This window comes from Saccostrea echinata, unplaced genomic scaffold, assembly GCF_033153115.1.
Source record: "Saccostrea echinata isolate AGI-Se365-2 ecotype Australia unplaced genomic scaffold, CSIRO_AGI_Sech_v1 ptg000006l, whole genome shotgun sequence".
Taxonomy (NCBI): Eukaryota; Metazoa; Mollusca; class Bivalvia; order Ostreida; family Ostreidae; genus Saccostrea; species Saccostrea echinata.
Window position 1 is genome coordinate 4,033,986 of NW_026889755.1, and position 21,229 is coordinate 4,055,214.

The window sequence follows — 21,229 nt, forward strand, 5'->3', positions numbered from 1 at the left end:
TATACTGTCCTGTCTGTCCACTTTATTTTGCAAGTCATCTAAGTATTTAAGTGGTAGCCAAAGAAATTCATTTTCAGGTGATTGATTAGTTTTTGTAGATGTGTATGAATTTTGATCTCTCCCCTGAAGCTAAGCTGAAGTGAAGTGATAATTCTGTTGAACATGAATTGTTAGATATCAAATGAATTCCAAACTTTAAGACTTCGTTTCAATATGAAGGGATATGTTAAGATTAGAGCATTGATTGGTGTATACAATTAAAAGAATGTCTGTGTGCTTGCATGATGAACTGGGTTGAAAAATTTTGAAAATATTAAATGTTTCCCTCAGCTTGTTGTGATCCTCCTGGACATCCAAGTGTTTTCGACATTGATGAAGATTTTGTCAATCTCTCTCTTGGACCAAACCAAGAAATGATGGTTTTAAGAAGATTATAGGATATGTCATAGAATACGAAGACCCCACCACTGGAGGCAGGCTAATGACTACCCAGTAGATGAGTGTGTTTATGAGGGTGAGTAACTGATTACTTGTTGACACATGTATCTTTCTTATGAACTAGTAAGTGGATTTACATGTCCTTTTGTTGCATGTAATTAGTATATTATGGCTGAAAACTGTGTAAAGATGTTTTACAAAAGTGATTCTTGAAATTTGTTTTGTTTACAAAACTTGAATTTGAGAGTTTTTCATCAGTGAAGGGATTAAAAAAGGACAAGGAATACAACTTCCACATACAGGCCAAGAATCTTGAAGGTTTTTAAATCAGTGAGTCTAGTGATGTGATTGGTCCCATAACTCCCAAGCCCAAATACAGTAAGTATATTTGAAAAAAATTATAACATTTTAAAAAACAATTACCATATTGTACTTTATTTTCAATTATTTTTTCTTTCACGTTTTTAAACTTTTATTTTAGCCAAGGTTTTGCCACCTGTTGTACCAGAGGCTGTCAACAATTCTATAACTTATCTGAAATGGGAACCACCTAAACATAATGGTGGCTGTAAAATTACAGGTACTAATTTAAAAGTAGAATAAAAAAAGGGAAATGTTGATCTCTGTTCAAAACCACATAAACACTGTAGCAGTTGATAATATTGATTATCTTTGTAGACTACCTTGTAGAAGAGAGGTTTAAGGGAACAGAGAAATGAGTACCCCTGCACTGACCCCTCTTTACTGTCACCGATCTTCCTCAGGACTCAGAGTGGGAGTTTAGAGTTACAGCTGATAACTTTGCTGGAAACTGTGAGCCCAGTCTGTGCTCACCAGCATACAAAATCCAGGAGAAGACTGGTATGTTGTCAAGTTAATAAATGTATCGTACACTATTATGGTACTAGAAAAAAGATTTGGAGGTCAAATTAAACCATAATGTGTATTTTCTTCTCAAAGCCCATAATACTCTCACTTTACTGGTCAGGAGCTGAAATTTATGTGAAAGCTTCCTGATGTAATAAAGATTTTAAATTGTTCAAAAAATGGCCTTTGAGGTAGATGGGGCCACAATAGGGCATCAAAGATTTACCTTGAAATATATACATACATTTATGTACTAGTTAAAATCTTTACAAATCCTCTTAAGAACAACTGGACCACAAAAAGTATTTTTAAACCTTCTTTTAGCTTCCTTTTTGTTCAAATCATGGCCAAAAGGAAGCAAGGAAGAGGGGGGGGGGGGATAGTGGATTCAGAGACCCTTTAGAGTTAGGATAGGGTCATAATATGAGTTCACAATTTTGCATGAGAAAATTAAGGAGAAAAACTCTTTATAAACATTAAGAAAAGCTTCTTTTACATGGGAAATGTTGTAGCCCATGGGACTCTTCTTTGCATGCATAGTAAAGGCAAAAAGAAAAAAATAGATAACCCCTATTGTATTCATAAATTTTAATCTTATTTTTTAAGAAAAGTGTTATTTTCCAATTTAATATCTAATTTGAATGTTTTCACAGAGTCTTTGGAATTGAGCAGGATGAGGAATCACACCAATCATTTGTAAATGAAAGCAGCAGTCATGATGTTGTCAATGAGAATGGTAATCTATATTTATGATGTTGTTTGGATGTTACAAATTAAAAGTTAACCCCATAAAAATGAACAGTCTTAAAATGATAATTTCTTTTTTAGAATTTTAAATAGGACATGATACAGGGCCACTTTAAGTGATGAAGCAGACGAGTATGATGATGGTAATGATGATGAATCATACCATCCTTCAAGCGATGAAAAAAGCTGTGATGAAGATACCATTAATGATCTTGGTAATAAAGCTGAAAACAGAACTTTCTTAAGCTCAAGTAAGCTTTTCTGATCAAAGTTTGTCCATTGTCCATCTCCAGTGTCACTGTTGTTTCAAATTTTCAGCTCCTTCTCAAGAACCACTGCATCAATTTCAACCAAACTTGCCACAAAGTATTCTTCGGTGGGGGATTCAAGTTTGTTCACATGAAAGGCATCACCCTATTTTAAGGGGATATAATCAAAAATAAGTGCAAATTTGATGGCATCTTTAAAACAATCTTCTCCAGAAACAATGGGCAGAGTTGTTTACTTGTACAGCTTTTTAGTATTTTCCATGAATCTTCGAGTAAAAAAGTGCTCTACAGATTCACGTTGAAAATATACAGATTTTCCCTAAAGACGGAAAAAATCAGAGTCGTTCCCGAAATTTGCCAATCAGTTTGATAAAGAAGCTTGTTGATTGAAGTGGTCTTATCAAAAATGATCTAAAAACAATATAATTACGGCAAATGTAAAATATGTAAGCAACAGTAGACAGCATACGGTGACTTGCGTAGTTAGTGCTTAGTATTTGTATAACAAGGGGTTCTTCATATAAAAATGTCTAATAAGCTGAGTTGCATTTTTACTGACAAACTGCTCAAAATACTGACAACTTCTAGAATACTGACATCAGTTAGAAAAGTTAAACAGGTCTGAGTGGGCCAGAAAAATTATTCTCCAGAACAGCAAAGCCATGACAAGTCATATTAATACAGAAGCATACTCAGGTAATGTAGCTTGAAGTTTTATCAACTAATGACCCCTGGCAGAAGGGTGGGGACACAATGGGGCATAAGACTTTTACATGGAATTATATAGAAAATGTCTTTAAAGGCCTTCTTCTCAAGAACAGCAAAGCCATGATTTTGTAATATTAATACAGGAGTATTTTTCAGGTAGTGTACATTCAAATTTATTCAAATCGTAACATCAAGGGGTAGGATGGGAGAAGTAGTTTCAGGTTTGTTCAAATCATCACCCACAGGGCATAGGGTGGCACCAATTGTATAATTACTCAAACTTTCCAATACTGAACTGATTTCTGCTTTTCTCTTGCAAAAGGGCTCAGGTGTCATGGACCATGGGCCTCTTGTATAAGGTGTTATGTATTACATTGTACAATATGTAGATTGTTTAAAGTGAATTAAAATTCTGGCAGAATTTCTGTCTTGAATTTTAAGTATGACTGTTTCTTTATTACAGTTAAGGATTAATTCCATAAGTTGTTTTTTTCTCCAGACATGATCACAGTCTGATAAATTGACAAAATTCATTTTAAATAAATTACTTTCCTTTGCATCACATTAACATGATGTTCATTAGCCAGCATTATAAATTATAAATATCTCCATAAGGAGCTTACATAGAGTGTTTTAATCATGCCTAACAGATTGAAGTATGGAAAAACAACTTTCATATCTCTTCATTAGGTTTGAATGGGTAAGATGAGGCCATAATAGGCAATCAAAGCTTTACATAGGGATATATAGGGGGGGGGGGGGATGTGCAGGGCCATTGTGACTTGGGTGAGCCATGTGGCCCATTGGCCTCTTCTATAAAAATAAAGATGAATCCCTTTTGTCAATACATGTACATATATAATAATTTCAGATATGCCCAGTAAGCCTCTCAAATCTGAAATGCAGCAGAAACAAGCTGCACTTGCAAGTGACAGCAAAAAGGACAGTGAATGTGAAGATGATCATGATGATGTCGGCAAAGTTTTACCACAGTCAGAGAAGCGAAAGACCAGGTTTTTAGAGGCCAAAAACATCGTCTGGGAACTATGATAATAAAAAACATTCATGTCTCTTTTGTGAGAAGTTTTGCCAGCAGGCAGTTGATGGTATGCATATCATATAAGCCCATAGCTCTTTAAGTACAAAAAATTGTGAGATTCATTTTTGCATATAGGTTCAGGATGGAGCTGAATATTGAAAAAAATATATCCTATAAATTTTTTTTCATGGACATGTAGCAGACAGCTGTTTGCATAATTTAAGCAAGTAATTATTTTTTAACCCAAATTTGTGAAATTTATCGCTCATGACCCATTGTTCATGCAAGGTTTACCTATTTATATTGACACTGCAACAGGCCCATAGAACCACCCCCCCCCCCCCCCCCCCCACTTTTTCTGAGTATAGTATTTTGCTATAATAAAGTATCCTTTATATCCTGGTTGCCCCTCCCCCCCTTTTTTGTTGCAATAAGGTCGGTTCAGTAAATAATGTTTTTTTTTGCTTGTCAGATATTTTTTGAAGTCCCCCCTACTTTTGAAACCCTTGCTATGGGCTGTAAATTGAAGTTTTAAAAAATCCTTTACTGGGGAACATCTAGCAGGCAAACTAGCAGGCATAAAATTAAATATGAAGATTATGAATAGTAATCAAACTCAAAAGTCCATTAGAATAATCCATATTCGTAGCAGAGCAAACATGGACCTCTAAAATTAATCTTAATTAATGCTTAGCCCTCTAATTGAAAACTTCTTCATGTTTCAGGCCCATGAAAAGGCAGAGTTAGTCATAAATTAGAATGTTTTATACAGTATTAGCCAGTATACCTTATCCTCTTTACTTTTGAACTTCTAGGAGTTCAGCTGCATCAATATGATAATAAATATAGAATTCTTGTGAAAATTTACGATTTTTGTTGCATGGGTCTAGATTTCTAGATCCAGGCGGTTTTGAAATGACCACAGCCTGAGAAATTCATAATACTCAGGTAATAGTCAAAGCCTAGGGCCTTTTGTTGCATTTTAAACACAGGAAGTTATTAACTGCATGATATTTATATTTCTTGCTTGGTTGTCAGCTTTAAGCTTAAAGAGTTTTTTTTTTTTATTTCGAAACTTGTATGTTGTTTAATGCACTAAGAAAATGTCACTATATTTTGCACAAATACTGACTGATTGTCCTTGGTTGTTCTGTGAAAATAAACTTATTTTGGATACCTTAAAAATTAACAGCAAGAATTATCTATTAACACTTGGCTTATACATGTGTATCTTATTTCATGTCAGCATTCTTTTTATGTACTTTTTTTGTATAGTTGATGCAATTAAATTGTTTCATGCAAACAAACCGTCTTTTTTGTTTGATCTTTCAAAATGTTGTAAAACATTTGAGCAAAGGGATAAGAAAACTAAAGGGTGCTGTATGAACTGCATTTCGTAAAAAATCATGGTTTTAGAGACCAACATATTTGAGCAATGGGATTTTTAAATGCTGAATTGGAAAATGAAATGATGAATATGAAATGATAGAATGTTATGCATAAAAAACAATGAAGTGGACTTACCCCACCAAAGTAATTTCAGTTTTTTGAAGTCATTAAATTGCAAGAATAAATAAGAGGGATCATTATTTTTCCCCTTATTTCAGGTCCGTAGAACGCGGAGGCTACCCCCCCCCCCTTTTCTGAATATACTATATTACTATTGTAAATTTTCCTTTGAATGCTGGTTGTGGTGTCATCCACATAAAAAAGAACGAGATTTTATTACATGAACAGTAGTTAAAGAATTTGTAATCCTATAAAATTCTTGTTAAGAAAAAAATAAACTCTTTAAGATCATAAAAAACATAATGATTGCATTTAAAATTGGGGAACGATTTTCAATTTCTACTTGTCTTACTCAATGCAACAGAAAAAAAAAACCAAAACGAATATTCTTGACGAAGCAAGTCTTGAATCAACGCACACTCGGCAATTCATTGCCGTCAGCGACGTAAAAGCAGAGGGGAGGGGTAGCTTGGCCCCTCCTTTTTTCAAACTTAAAAGTTTTATTTTTAATTTACTGTGAAAGTGTTCATTAAACCCCCCCCCCCCCCATACACACACTGTTTTGTTATGTATTTAAATGCGGTCATTTTATTGTAAAGAAATTTTTTGGAGGGTTCACAAAAGTTCAACCCACCAAAAGGATTTTCGACTTTTTGAAGTTAACCTATTTCTCTTGCTTGCCAAAGATTTTCGGGTATTAAGTTGTATTTTCTGCCCCCCCCCCCAACCCCCGACTTTCAAAAACGATGTTACGTGCCTGGCCGTTAATACTTTTAAATCTTTGTCATGACTGTTAATTTATTCTTCTCATTTCATTTGCTTTATTTTAATCTATATACAGATGTTGAAAGCCAATTTTTTATCTTTTAACTTTATCGGATATCCTTTGACAATTTTTTTTTCAATAGCATACAGATTTCATGCAGACATTGTCATGTATTTTCGATAATTTTTTGGAAAAATTGGTGTTTTTACGGGAAACGCATTCAAAATTTACTGAATGTAGTGATTTTCTTGTATAATATCTTACAAGAGTGTTTATGTACTGAGTTTCCTGTGTGTGTCCTGGTAAAGCCATGTAGTGACTTGTCAACTTCCGGTGTGTGATTGAGCAAAATCACGTGACCAAATGTAGTGACTTTTAGGTGAAAAATCATTTTTTCATTATTTGAATTTTCATCTTTCTGAACCTCATTTGCATATACAAAGACCCATAGAATCACAGTTATGGTCTGTTTATCTTGTTAGCATTGCTTGAACATAGTGTAGTGACTTTCAGGTGTAAAACCTCGTGTAGTGAGAATTGCGGTTGTACACGTAGGTGTGTGTGTATGTGTGTGACTCCGATTTGTTCCCCCTTTTTGTCATTTCTCAGACAATGCCGATGAAAGTACAACTAGAGCGTGAGTTTTGAGGAAATTTGTAAAGGTCTTATGTTTTAATGAAATGTCTATGGGACAAATCATCGTGATTAAATGAACATTTTCATTCATTTTCTTCCCGTTCTGGGGTTAAGCTTTAGTTTCTATTAAATACACTGTATAACAACTTACTTCGCACATCTTGTACCGGTCCATCAACTTTCTTGGTCGGAGTTTTTCTCGAATGTGGCTCTTTTAAACCTGTATATGGAACATAGCAGATCAGATAAGTGTTTTTATTTTTATTTAAATATTCATATTTGAAGTAGTAAGCCTGATTGCTTTTGAAATAATCCTTTTCGCTGCCACAAATTTTATTTTAAAGATACAATGCTTAAGACTTGCTCAGTAATGTCTTTAAGCAGATGATTGTCCTGACCTTGTACGTCCTTATCTCAAACACAGCCGTAAAAAGTACAACTACAGCTTGAGCTTTGAAGAAGTTGGGAAAGGTTTCATGTATTTAAAGAAATGTTTACTAGAAAAATTGTAATATATGATTTCATTCAATTCATACCTCTTTAGGCTTTGGGGCTAGAATTTGGTTTATATAATTTCACTGTATAACAACTTCCTACGCAAACCTAGTAGCAGCCCTTCACCTTCGCTGCCTGGATTTCGTTCCCAAAATAAGCTCCCATCTGTATTTAGATCAGAGCTGATGAGTGTTTTTTTTTTAAATTTTATTTACAGTATCAAGCCTAGTTGTATGCTTTTAAACCATCATTTCCGCTGCCTTGGTTTTTCTTAAAGATGGTCATTGGAGACAGATACATGAACATATTGAGTTACATATGGGAATTAAGTTCATTTAAGCCAGTAAAATGAGACTGAAATTGTGTTTGGATTCTTTATGCAAGATAGCAACAGCACAGCGAATACGAAATTACTCGATCGTGAAAATAAAATTCGACTAACGTGTCTTATCTCCCTTAGCACATACGTCAGTAAAGCTCAGTTACTGTTCAAAACATTACTGCAATTTTTTACAAATTATCATATCATTTTGCAGCGTGAATTTAACAAATATCATAATTATGACTAAATGCCTGTATAATTATACAATCTTCAAAGAGGTAGTATTTCTTTTACACAATTTGATTTTATAATTTCAAGATACTTGCATGCTTTACCAGTTTACTTGATCATTTTCATCGTTTGACACATCGATCGTTTGAAGAGAAAGAGAGAGAGAGAGAGATTAAGAGCGCTAAATTAAAACTGTAAACCAATCAAATTATTTGAACAAAATTCATCACCATAACCATCCGATAGGGAAGTGAAACTTTTATTTCATAAAGGCTTACAGTTCTATGAATTATAACTTACCTCTTACAACACCGAAACTTGGAATCATAACTGCAGCCATGCTCCAATGATCCTGGGAACACAAGAGCTAAAATAAATACAAATGAGATAGTTGGATTTTACACAGAGCATATTAACATGTTTCTTGGGGCAATGGAAAACATATTCATGCTTAAATATTATAAACTTAAACAAGAGGCCCAAGGGCCTTAACGGTCACCTGAGTATAATGCAACAATTTAGAAGTTAAATACACTGATAATTGAAGCTTTGATGCCCTAAAGCAAGAGAAGTAGGAAGATCAGGATCAACAAAATAATTAGTCTAGTATTCAGTATCAACTCATAAATTAAGTTCTAATCTGTCCCCCACTTACATGTAACACTATGCAGACTATTAACAAACTATTAGTGCTTCTGTACTATTTTTAAACCCATATTAAGACCTCTAGCATTGACCTCTCTTATGGTCTTTGAAGAACTTTTAATCAGATAAGTTGTTTTTGTCTCATTTTTATTTATCTATTACTTACAGGTCTATCTGTTTATTAAAACTAAGAAAGTACTTTTTTTAATTATACGATAAACATTCTTGCATAATTATCTTATTCTATTAACCTTTAAAATACATTATTTACAGTGATTAATTATCAAAGGTGAATGGAAAAGGGGAATAACTTCTCTCAGTAGAATACAAATTAATAGAGCCCTGCCCAGGACCAGAATGCTTAGACCAATGGTCCAGATGTTTAAAAATCTGGTAGAAATATGCTTACTCATATCATTTAAACTTTTACTCAGTTTGCTTCCAATGTGCTCAGAAGCAGAGAAGAATTTCACAGGTACAATGCATTTTCACTACAGATTCAACAAAGCCTTACCCTAACACCAGAACCCAAGACCAAGGGTCAAGAAATTTACAAATTTGGAAGAGTTACCCTCATCATCATAACTATGGACTTCAAAGAATTAACACTTTTCCACTATATTATCAAAAGCCCCCCCCCCTCCCCCCCCCTTCGTTATGCCAGAACCCCTGACCCTAGGACCACAAGATTTAAAAATTCTGTTCGAAGCTCCCATTTTCATCATAGCTAAGAAATTTATTTATCAGCTCAACACTAAGGAGCAGACAGGATTAATTAATGATTGATAGAATTAATGCTTTTTCACTATATAATCAATAGAGCCCCCCCCCCTCCTCAAGAACCCCAAAAACTGAGGCCATATATTTAAAAATTTTGGAAGAGGCATCATTGTCTATCATAATCATGCACTTAGTTTGTTTATATAATCTCCAGTAGCAGAAAAGAAGATTCTCAAAGAATCAATGCATTTTCACTATATAATCAATAGAGCCCCGCCCTAACACCAGAACCCCTGACCCTGGGGCCAAGAAATTCACAATTTTTGAAAAGGCATCCTTATGCATTATAACCATGTACTTAGTTTGTTTAAATAATACCCAGGAGCAGAGAAGAAGATTTTCAAAGAATTAAAGCATTTTCACTATATAATCAATAGAGCCCCGCCCTAACACCAGAACCCCTGTCCCAAGGGCCATGGCTTTCACAATTCTTGAAGAGGCCCACCTCCTCATCATAACTATGTACTTAGTTTACCACCTTAATGCCCAGGAGCAGAGAAGAAGATTTTCAAAGAATTAATGCATTTTCACCATATAGTCGATAGAGCCCCGCCCTAACACCAGAACCCCTGACCCTGGGGCCATGAAATTCACAATTTTGGAAGAGGTACTCTTCCTCATCATAACTATGTACTTAGTTACTTTAATTATCCAGAAGCAGAGAAGATTTTCAAAGAATTAATGCATTTTCACTATATAATTTATAGAGCCCCGCCCTAACACCAGAACCCCTGACCCTGGGGCCATGAATTTCACAATTTTGAAAGAGGCACTCTTGCTCATCATAACTATGTACTTAGTTCCTTTATTTAATACCCAGGAGCAGAGAAGAAGATTTTCAAAGAAATAATGCATTTTCACTATATAATCTATAGAGCCCCGCCCTAACACCAGAACCCCTGACCCTGGGGCCATGAATTTCACAATTTTGGAAGAGGCACTCTTGCTCATCATAACTATGTACTTAGTAACTTTATTTAATACTCAAGAGCAGAGAAGAAGATTTTCAAAGAAATAATGCACTTTCACTATATGATCTATATAGCCCCACCCTGGGGCCAGAACCCCTGACCCTGGGGCCATGAATTTCACAATTTTGGTAGAGGGCTCCATGCAATAATACAATGATGCCAACAGTTTGACTGCTTGATGTCCAGGAGTAAAGAAGAAGATTTTTAAAGATTGCATTAATTTTGGTGGTTTTAGCCCCACCCCTCAGGCCCCAGGGGGGCAGGGATCATGAAATTCACAATTTATGTTCCCCTTCACCCATAGATGCTATATACCAAATTTGGTTGAAACTGGTTGAGCGGTTTTAGAGAAGAAGTTAAAAATGTTCAAAAGTTAACGCACGACGGACGACGCACGACGACGGACAAAAACAGATAGCAATAGGTTACCTGAGTGACTCAGGTGACCTAAACATTAATTTCATATCAGAAAATGCTTTGAAAATCAATTTACTTGTAGTACTTACCATGCAGAAGATGATGAACCAACGCATTTTACAGTGCAGCTTTCAGAAGTATGGATGTAAATTAAACTGTGTTCATGACAATTATTTATTTATTATGAAATTTACGCCCCGCCCTTCAAATTGTCACATGATTTTGCAGGATTGCGAAAAGGCCCCGCAGTAAAATTTGCCCAATGACTTGGAATGATATAAACTAAGCCCCGCCCTCCTAATTGTTGCATGTCTAGGTAGTATGGAAGATGGAAGCTACAAACTTTAGTTCCATCATCTGGATTAATATTTTAAAGGCATGCTTGATGGTAATACAACGTTTGCAGTTGAGTTATATTATACAGAAATAATTCAGATATAATAGCAATTGTATAAAGAACAAAAACATAGCAACTGAAATACCATAAAGCAAAAGTGTTCGTTGGGGATTAAATTTCGTTTATTTCGTTGTTAACAATTATCAACGAAATTAAATACTACGCGAAATTTTTATATAACTATATATTAAAGAGGGTAATTTTCGTAAGAAATAAAATTTCATGCCCCTGACACCTTTTTAGGTGGCAAATCAATTAAATTTTATCCCCACGAAATTTTTTGCTTTTACAGTAATAAGATTATTACTGAGGGATCTTTGTTTTACCAGCATCTATTTCGAAACGGGACCTCGGTTTAAAGGATCAAGGTATCTACGTCCCGATTTTAAATTCAAATCCCTGGCGTAAGGATATTTCCTTTTATTCGTGTCTCTAGAACGAGACCCTCTAATGTAAACCGCTGAGAAAGGAGTGGTGGGAGTTTTAAATTCACAAAAGATGCATTCGCCTTGTTTTTACTACTTCTATTAATCCACCGAAAAAAGGCAACAATATTCCTTACAAGTTCTACGAATGGTCGTGTTACAACGAACCTAAATTTTCATTTTCTGTCAATTTAAGTTTAGTTTGTCAATGAGAAACGTTTAGATATTTGGAAAAATTAGAACTATAGACAATTATTTGAGGGGAAAAAACCATATGCATTCTTATGTGGTACTTTTATTATCTTTTTAGATTTTAAAATGAATCTTAACCATCTAGTAAAACGCATCAGTAATTATTTTTAAATAGATGAATTTTTAGTTTTCTTTACCGAAGAAATAAAGAATGAGATATATTTAAGGAATTAAACATAACGCATGGGTTTAATTTCAATAAATGGAAAACTATCAGATTTCTACACTATTTTAAACTACATTACGCACCAGATGTCAAAAGAAAAATAGTCAAGTTACACTCTCATTAATATTTATTTTTACCGTGCATCATCCCTGGTGACAGATGTCACTGTAGTTCTTTAAGGATCTCTTGTTTGTGCACATACAAAAAAAAAAATCAGGGATTAATCAAAAAAAAGCTGGAAATAAAACATTAAAAATATCATGCCTGATTCAAGAGTAATATTTCCTTTGATTTAAGGCGGTTATTTAAAAAGACCATTAGAAAACTCTTAATAAATAAAAGAAACATTTAACTTTATAGTATTCTATATATATTAACCTCACAAATAACAAAAATCATTTCACAAAAAAATTACCAAAACTTTATTAGGAACAATGCATGTAAATGTGCAACATTCCTAGTAAAAGCATTAGATGCGTCCCGTAGGAATGATAAACTTGTACAAGTCCAATAATCTGCATGGAGTACTCCCAAGGCTTCATTGCTATGTCATTCTAATGCTATATCAAAGTTTTTACTCAAACCATTGTTCTTTTCAAACTATACAAACCGTCTTAAGGAAATTTTTCCTGATGCTGAGCTACCGACTTTTTGCAGACAGTTCTGAATCACTGTCCGGCCTCTAATTATTCAATTTCCATTAACAGTTTGTGTAATTTCTTTCCCAGTATCGACTTGTAATAAAATGCCCCTTACAGTTTGAATGTGAAGATCATTTATTAACTAAGCTCCACTAGTCTGCAAGGAAAAAAACACCGGATGTTCGTCTATCTTGAAGTTCCTTGCTTATACTGTGATGGAATAATTCGTCAAAAATGCTTATGCCAATCTTGATTTAAAGCCCTAGACACAATGCCCCCGCATTATGTAAGTCATATACATGTATAATGTTAGGTCATTACGCATACACTGATTTAACAGACGGCTCAGAGCTGCTGTGACCTGTCGACAGGGAAAACTTACTCCTCCATGGCACCTGATCCCAACTCTGATGTTTTCTAGAGATCCGTGTTTGCTCTGCTCCCGATTTGTATTGTTTCATGGACTTTTAAGCTTCATTACCATTCGTTATCTCCATGTTTCATTATATTATATATTATAAAAATTGTTGTATACGTCTCGTATTGAATTGATCTTTCAGTCACATTATTTACAGGTTTTAATTATCATAGGTAAATAGCAAAAGGGATAAACTTCTCTCAGTAGAATACAAGTTAATAAAAAATATTAAAAAAAATAACAAATTAATAAAGCCCTGCCCAGAATTGCACAGAACTGGTAAAAATACCTTTGCTTATTACAATATTGTACTCTGTTTGTCTCTTAGAAGCCAAGGAGCAGAGAAGATTTTAAGAGAAATAATGCATTTTCACTATATACTCTGATTCAACATAGCCCTGTCAAAACGCCAGAATCCCTGGCCCTTGAAATTCACAATTCTGAAGAGGTACCCTCTTAACCATGCACATAGTATGTGAGCTAAATACCCAGGGGCAGATTTTCAAAAAATATAATGCATTTTCACTTTATACAAGTATTCAACAGATCTCCGTCTTTACATCAAAACCCCTGACATATGGGATATGAATTTCACAGTTTGAAGAGTCATTCTTGCTCATTATAACCATGCAATTTGTTTGTCTGCTAAATATCGAGAATCTAAAAGAAAAAAAAAGATAATTAGAAAAATCCATGAATCTTAAACATTCCTGCCCACACTAGACCTCTCGACCGTGGCGTTTTGAAATTCACAATTGAGGAAGAAGCACCTTTGGTCATTGTAACTACGCATTAAGTTTGTTGCTTAATATTTAGGAGCAGAGACGAATTTCAATCAATAGAACACCCAACCCAAAAAGAACCACTGACCCTGGGTTCACCAATTCCTCAATTTTGGAAGAAACATCCTTGCTAATCATGACCATGCATTTATTTTATCTGCTAAATACCCAAGGTCAGAGAAGATTTTCACTTTATGAAATAAAGAATACTGTTCTTACACCAGAAACCCTGACCGATGGGCCATGAAATTCACAATTTTGAAGAAGTAGCTAGAGGCACGACTGGTCAATAATGGCTGGGCATGGAATCTCTCCTATAAAAGCATCAATAATTTTTAGACCTAGAAGAAAGATGGTTCCTATAATGCCTGTCTTTAGATGGGTGACTGAACCCTAACTGTAAAGAAGTGATGAAAAGCGGATGATTTTCGGAATGTCTGTATGCGAAAAAACCCGATCTTTGGAAGGTTCAACATATAGTATGTTCAGCTGTGTATGGATCGGGAGCTAGCAGAATTAATGCCTTTCTACAGCTTTGCAAGCATTTTAAACATGACATTTCATTGTAACTCCTTTTTTTTTTCTTTGTAAAGCTATATATACAAGTACGGTAAATTTGCATAGAACATCCTTCCTGCTATATGAGAACATATTTGTTAAGATATAACATGATTTGGTTGACAGAGAATTTATCTTCCATATATTACACCGAGTAATTAACACAATTATTTCTGTGAAATCATTAAATTTCCTGAAGGTTAATTTTCCCACGAATTCATTTCCACCACAAAATCTCACCAGTGTGTCCTCAGATGTGCTCCTGTCAACCGGAGTGCCCCAAGGGTCTGTTCTCGGCCCCCTTCTCTTCCTGGTGTACCTTCTCCCACTCAGGAGAGTCATAGACAGTATGTCATACACCGTCATGGATTCGCAGGTGACACTGAACTGTACAGCCGTTTGAGTGTAAAAAACAATGCCATGTGTACCACACAAGTCAACATTATGGAGGAGTGCATAGCAAGTGTCCGAGCCTGGATGACCGTGAACAAACTCAAACTAAATGATGCAAAAACTGAGATAATGGTGGCTGCCAGTGCTCATAACCAGTACCGTGTGAAGGATCTCCGCATGAAGATTGATGGGGCAATAGTGACGTCTAAATCTACCGTAAAAAACATCGGTGCTGACCTGGAAGGTACCTTATCAATGGAAACACAAGTCAGCTCCATGGTAAGAAAGATGTACTTCAACATCAGGAGAATCTCCAAGGTGATTTTTGTTTTGTTTGTATGTTGTTTAACGTCCCTCTCGAGATTATTTCACTCATATGGAGACGCCACCACTTGCCGGTGGAGAGCTGCGAATTTTATCCTATACTCGGCACTTACGGCTATTGAGCAGTGAGGGATCTTTTTCGTGCAAGCACCTCCTGCGACACGGGACCTCGGTTTATACGGTCTCATCCGAAGGACCTCTCCAAGGTGAAACAACATATCCAAGGTGAAACAACATCTCACACAGGAAGCGTGTGCAAAGGTTATCAATGCAACAGTCATATCCCACCTTGACTATCACAATGCCCATCTGCTTGGCATAACCGATCAAACCATGCACAGTGGCTCAGAACAACGCTGCACTTTGTCTCACAAGAACATGCCACAGACAACATATCTCGCCGGTACTTCAACAACTACACTGGCTGCCTGTAAAACAACGTGTTGTCTTTAAAGTGCTGACAACCATACACAAGTCACTACACTCCTCCTCAGCACCAGCATATATAAGAGAGTTATGTCCTGTTTACCAGCCACATAGGACCTTGAGATCATCATCTGACAAATGGTAACTGATAGTAAAGAAATCATTAAACAAATACGGTGCAAGAGCCATAAACATACTTGGTGCACAATTGTGGAATAACCTGCCATTGGAACTTCGAGAGTTTGAAGCACATGGAGCATTCTAGAAGAATCTAAAAACACTCTTGTTCAAGCGTGAATATGCCCTGTGAATGTAAAATTCTAGCACAACATCAAGGAACCTATGTGTAATCTCTTGCAACCTCAACTTCAATCCAGTACTAGCATATGGATACAACTACCTCTGTGTCAGTTTTTATTATTTTTTTATCTTGTCTAGTCTAAGTTAACTAATTTTCATCTTACTACATGTACCATGTTTTATTTAAGGTTTTCTTTCTTTTATCGATCATTTACTTTTCAAAATAATTTTATCAAAGACCCGATAGGTCTTTTATTGGAATGTTGTCATTAATTGTTAGCAAAAACATTGTACAGCGCATACAAACTATATGTAATTTTTGCGCTTTATAAATTAGTAAAATAATAATAATAATAACTAGATGAGATCTCATTGCGAGCAACGAGTAGGCCTTCCGTCCGGTTTTTTAATTATTGATAAAAGAAGCAAGAACTAAAGATGAGTTAAAGAGGCACATGAATTTATAAAAAGCAAGAAGCAAGAACTAAAGATGAGTTAAAGAGGCACATGAATTTATAAAAATATGTTTAGAAGCACAAAAAAAGAGTGAGGTCTATCAATTCTTAGCAACTTCCGGTTTTTTTAAATTTACTTCCGGTGTGACCGGAAGTGCTCAAAACGACTTAAATTTCCACATCGAGCGTGTAGAAATCATCCCTGAATGTTTCGTTGAAAAATACTCAATTTTCGACTACTTCCGGTTTGGACGAAACAAACTTCCAGTGGAAATGATCAGACGTGAAGCACTTTTTCAAACTTTATCATGAACACTTACATTCATTAGAAGATGAAAAACTTTTTTTAAAAATCGTTATTTCAAACTACTTCCGGTTGACAACAGAAGAGTCGACAGAAAAAATGAAACATGCTAGGCACCTCTACAAATCAAGACCTACCATCCCTGAAAGTTCCATGACTTTATATTTAATCATTTCTGAGAAAACGCCCAGACAAAACTTCATTTGAAAAATTGAAATTCGGCCGTAACTCGCGACGGAAGTGACGTTTTCAAAACGATTAAAAATGACACCAGTTCATTTAATTTCTCATCAATTCTGAAAGTTTCATAAAGATCTATCGAGGCGTTTTCGAGAAATCTTCTGCACAAAATCGGTAAGAAGAATAATAATAATAGTGGAAAAGAAACAACAGAATAATAAGAAGGTCTTCCGTTGAAGACGCAAGAACTTAATAAATGTAAAATGTCATATACTTAAGTACTCAACAATTTTAATCTTTACGTTTTTCCTTAAATTACGAAAATTTGACTCATTGCAACTGAGAATACTTTGGGAATATTCTTAATTTTTGTTTATCTATGGTATAAACTAAACGAATATTATAACAGCTCATGGTCAAGGTAAAAGTTTTTTTGTTTAAAAGTAGACCAAACTCCAAGGCCAAGAGGTATAAAATGAAATGAAGTGTCTCAACACTTGGAACATATGGTGCAACTCCTTTTGTATTCTTCAAAATCATTTCGGAGCGAATCCGCCCCGATTTGCTACATTTCAGATATATTCTGAGTGTAGTGAGGGCTTGTCCCGAGACACAATTGATTATCCTAACAGTTTATTGAGAAACATGAAATAAACAAACTGATTGTGATCACAGATTTAGTAAGATTTTCTGTGGGATTCTCTTGGGACAACTGCTAAATTTCGTTCCAAGATCGGCCCTGAAAAACATGACAGTTAAGCAGTCATTCAAACACATAATTTGCAGAAGTAAAAACCAAAACTGTAACTTTTCGATAAATGTTGCTAGTGTTTAATGTTAAACACTCGCTAAAGTGTATTTTATGGTCACATTTAGCGAATATTTCCACTTAATTTTGAATCTTGTTTTCACAGAATTTCGGTCTTCTTTAGAATGTCTATCTTAATTCATTGTTATCATAGATCTAAATATTGTTTTGACCAGCTAAATTTGTTAAATCCCTTATATCATATATATTTTGTAATATAATCAAGCCCAGTAAGACAAATCGAGGAGGAAAGTAGTAAAATTAGGTTTTACGTGTTGTTATTATTATACAGTTAAAGTATATCATTGAGGGAGTTAACAAGATTCCAGTTCCCCAAGGCCAGGACTATTTCCCGAGGCGAAGCCTCGATACAAACGTAAAATTTAGAGGATTCAGATAGCGTGATTTCACAGCAGGGATTAGCTCACTGAACTAACACACGGGGATAAGTCCATTCACATATCACACCAATGTAAAAGTAAAATCAAGAGGATCTCGGATAACCGGGAATAAGCTTTCGAATCAGGGATTAGCTCACTTGACTAACACACGGGGTTAGTCCATTCATAACGATTTCTAGGGAATTAGTCACATCTAATGATTTAATGTTATATAGGGAAAAAAATAAGTATAGGTATAATAAATTTTCCTAACTGCCTCTCTATATACTAGATTTCTGTCCCTGGTCTACCCGCATACTGGGTATGTTTAGGTGATGCCCTGTATTAGCTGTACTGAAGCTTCAGTCATAATCCTGATGTCTTGCTGAGAACACCTACACTCTTGTGGTTTTCCTGATCCTTGTGTGTAATATATACATGTATTACCAGTACCCTGACCCATCCATGTTCCGTTTCTTATGAATGTTTGCTGCCGCATAACTAAGGTCAATCTCTACCCAGTTATCGTTCCCGCTACGCTCCACTAATAGCGTAATACGCCCTCCGGTGAGAGAAAGGACTAAGGTAGGCCCAGCCTTTTTAGCCATTTTGAAATAGTATATCGTTTATAATTTTCTATCTAGCTTGAAACACAAAATTTGATTGGTAAGCAAGCCGTACAAACAGCTTGAGCCAGGGGTAAATAACGTGACGTCATAAAGCATAGTTTATCACAATAAAAGCAAATAACATGACGTCACGATGCATTGTAGCACGGAGTTAATCTTATCGATAGTTTGAAACATCGTTAACTGGACTTGGGTTTCCAAAGATTCTATTTGGCTACATAGGAAATAAATTCGTTATCCAGGTTCAATCAAGGATGAACGGGAATTAACCCCAGGTTGTATTTCATATATATAATATATGAAATACAAGGGTAAATCCCCGTACACCATTGATTGAATCTGGATAAGTAATATTAACGCGGTTACAAAACAAACCTCGTCTTAGTAGGAAAAACAATCCACCGGTCGTCAGTACTATGCCAGTCCTTTCTTACTCTAAAGTGGAAATTCCTACGAACCATACGCACCTCTGCAATATTTCAAATACATTGGAGGATCTCGTGATATCAACGAATAATCGTTCACGGTAGCTCAGTCGTTAGAGTGCTCGCTCCGTGATCGGGAGGTCGTGAGTTCGAATCTCGGCCGGGACTGACCCAAGTCGATAAAAAATGGGTAGCAACTGTTCCTTCGCCATGCGCTCAGTTCTTGGAAGTGAAAGTTGCGGATCCTTTAGATGACACTTTAAAACCCGAGGCCCCGTGTCACGGCAGGCGTTGGCACGATAAAGATCCCTCACTGCTCAATGGCCCTGAGTGCGAAATAAAGGTCAAAATTTGAAGCCCTTAACCGGTATATGGTGACGTCTCTTATATGTGTGAAAAATTCTCGAATGGAACGTAAAACAACGTATAATCAATCAACGCGAGTATATATGAAATGTATTGTTTTTTATTCTTTCAGTCCCTTCTTTCTTGTATTTAGCTAGTATTTATCCTCTCAAACATAAGCTTCAAGTATGCTTTGTTCTCACAACTTGTATATACCACTTGTCTTTGACTATTAAGAGAGGCAAATTGACAATGATAACACAACATACTTGTGTAATGTAATGTAAATGTGTAATGGAATAAACGTGTTGTGCATGTTTCTTCCCTTTACATAAAACAAAGGATATATGTGTGAGGGTAGAGACAATTATCACATTCAAAAAAAGTAGGCTCTGAAAGCAAGTGTGATGAAAAGAACGTAACTTAAGTGTATGTAAACACTATCGAACTAATGCATGATGTGACTAAACTGGATATGAATGATCAAATATTGTATAACTCTTTTACGTTAATATACACAGGGATATTTAAATTGAATATTGATTTGCTGTTCTAATTCATGACAAAAGAAAACTTATCAATGAATTAAATTACCTAATGTAGATCAGAGAATGTATTTATATAGGTAAAATGTTTTATTTGTATGTAGTTTTTTCCCTTTTGATTCTTTCACATAAAATATGCTAATAATTGAATTTTGGATTTTCCATTGATTTCTTTTAAAACATCATTAAGATGCAGTATTTTTTATAATTTCAAGTTAACGATGAAAGGAATTCTGTACTTTTCATAGAAAGGAGTATCCTTGGATTTGTTCAATAATATGGCTGATATTTTATTACGAGAGATATCGTCAAAAAAGAGGATTCTACACAGGGTACATGTACGAGGGTGACACTGTCTAAGAGTACCCAAGCCTAAAACTGAAACGGTCTTATCCGGGAACTTGCCCGTAATAAATATCACTACGAAATAACCAGTACATCACAGACAATACAAACAAATTGATTCCAAGTTGATTAAAAAAAAACTAGTGCATAAAAGAAAAATGCATGGTTTTGACTTTATTATGCCTTAAAAATTTGACGTTTTTGAAAGGCTTTGAAAATTGTTTAAATAAAAATTGAATATACGAAAGAGATAACTCATGAAAGAATTTGGCATAAATACGGAAAAATGCACAAGTTCAGGAAGACACAATTGAAATTTAGGAGGTCATATAAAATAAACAAGAGGCCCATGGGCCACATCGCTCACCTGAGCACATTGGTTAGGCAAAAGCACAAATCAGTTCAGTATTGAAAAGATTACCCTGAGGATGCTTCCATATCAATATGACTAAACATAGCTTTCCTGTTCTTGAGAAGAAATATTTTTAAGGTCTTTCGTCTTCACGGAAGACCATATAGTGATTCTACTGTTTCTTCTTCTTCTTCTTATTTTTCCGCCCATCTAATTTTGTGCACGAGATTTCTCAAAGACTACTCGATGAAATTTAATGAAATTTGCAGGAAGAAAGTGTTGTAATCTGAAGTTATTTTATTCGAGAGATTTTTTGGAAAATCACTTCCGGTGCCAAGTTACCGACCATTTTCTGAATTTAAAAAGACATTTTGTCAGCAGATAATCTCAAGAACGGTAAAAGATATCAATGTGAAACTTTCAGGGATTATAGATCTTGATAAATCCTAGCCAGGACATGACCTTCGTTCGTCGTCGGTACTTCCTGTCGTTACCGGATGCATTTTGTCAGCAGATAATCTTAAGAACGGTAAAAGATA

The 21,229-nt window shown here is 35.2% G+C and overlaps 2 long non-coding RNA genes across 2 annotated transcripts; both read left to right on the forward strand.

The window, feature by feature from the left end:
• Positions 1-326: 326 nt before the first annotated feature.
• LOC133180451 (uncharacterized) lies at positions 327-1,288 on the forward strand. Its single transcript, XR_009720321.1, has 4 exons — positions 327-514; positions 697-816; positions 920-1,018; positions 1,117-1,288. It is a non-coding gene; the product is annotated as an uncharacterized LOC133180451 (long non-coding RNA).
• Positions 1,289-2,171: 883 nt separating this feature from the next.
• LOC133180452 (uncharacterized) lies at positions 2,172-5,375 on the forward strand. Its single transcript, XR_009720322.1, has 2 exons — positions 2,172-2,267; positions 3,901-5,375. It is a non-coding gene; the product is annotated as an uncharacterized LOC133180452 (long non-coding RNA).
• The last annotated feature ends 15,854 nt before the right edge of the window (positions 5,376-21,229 follow it).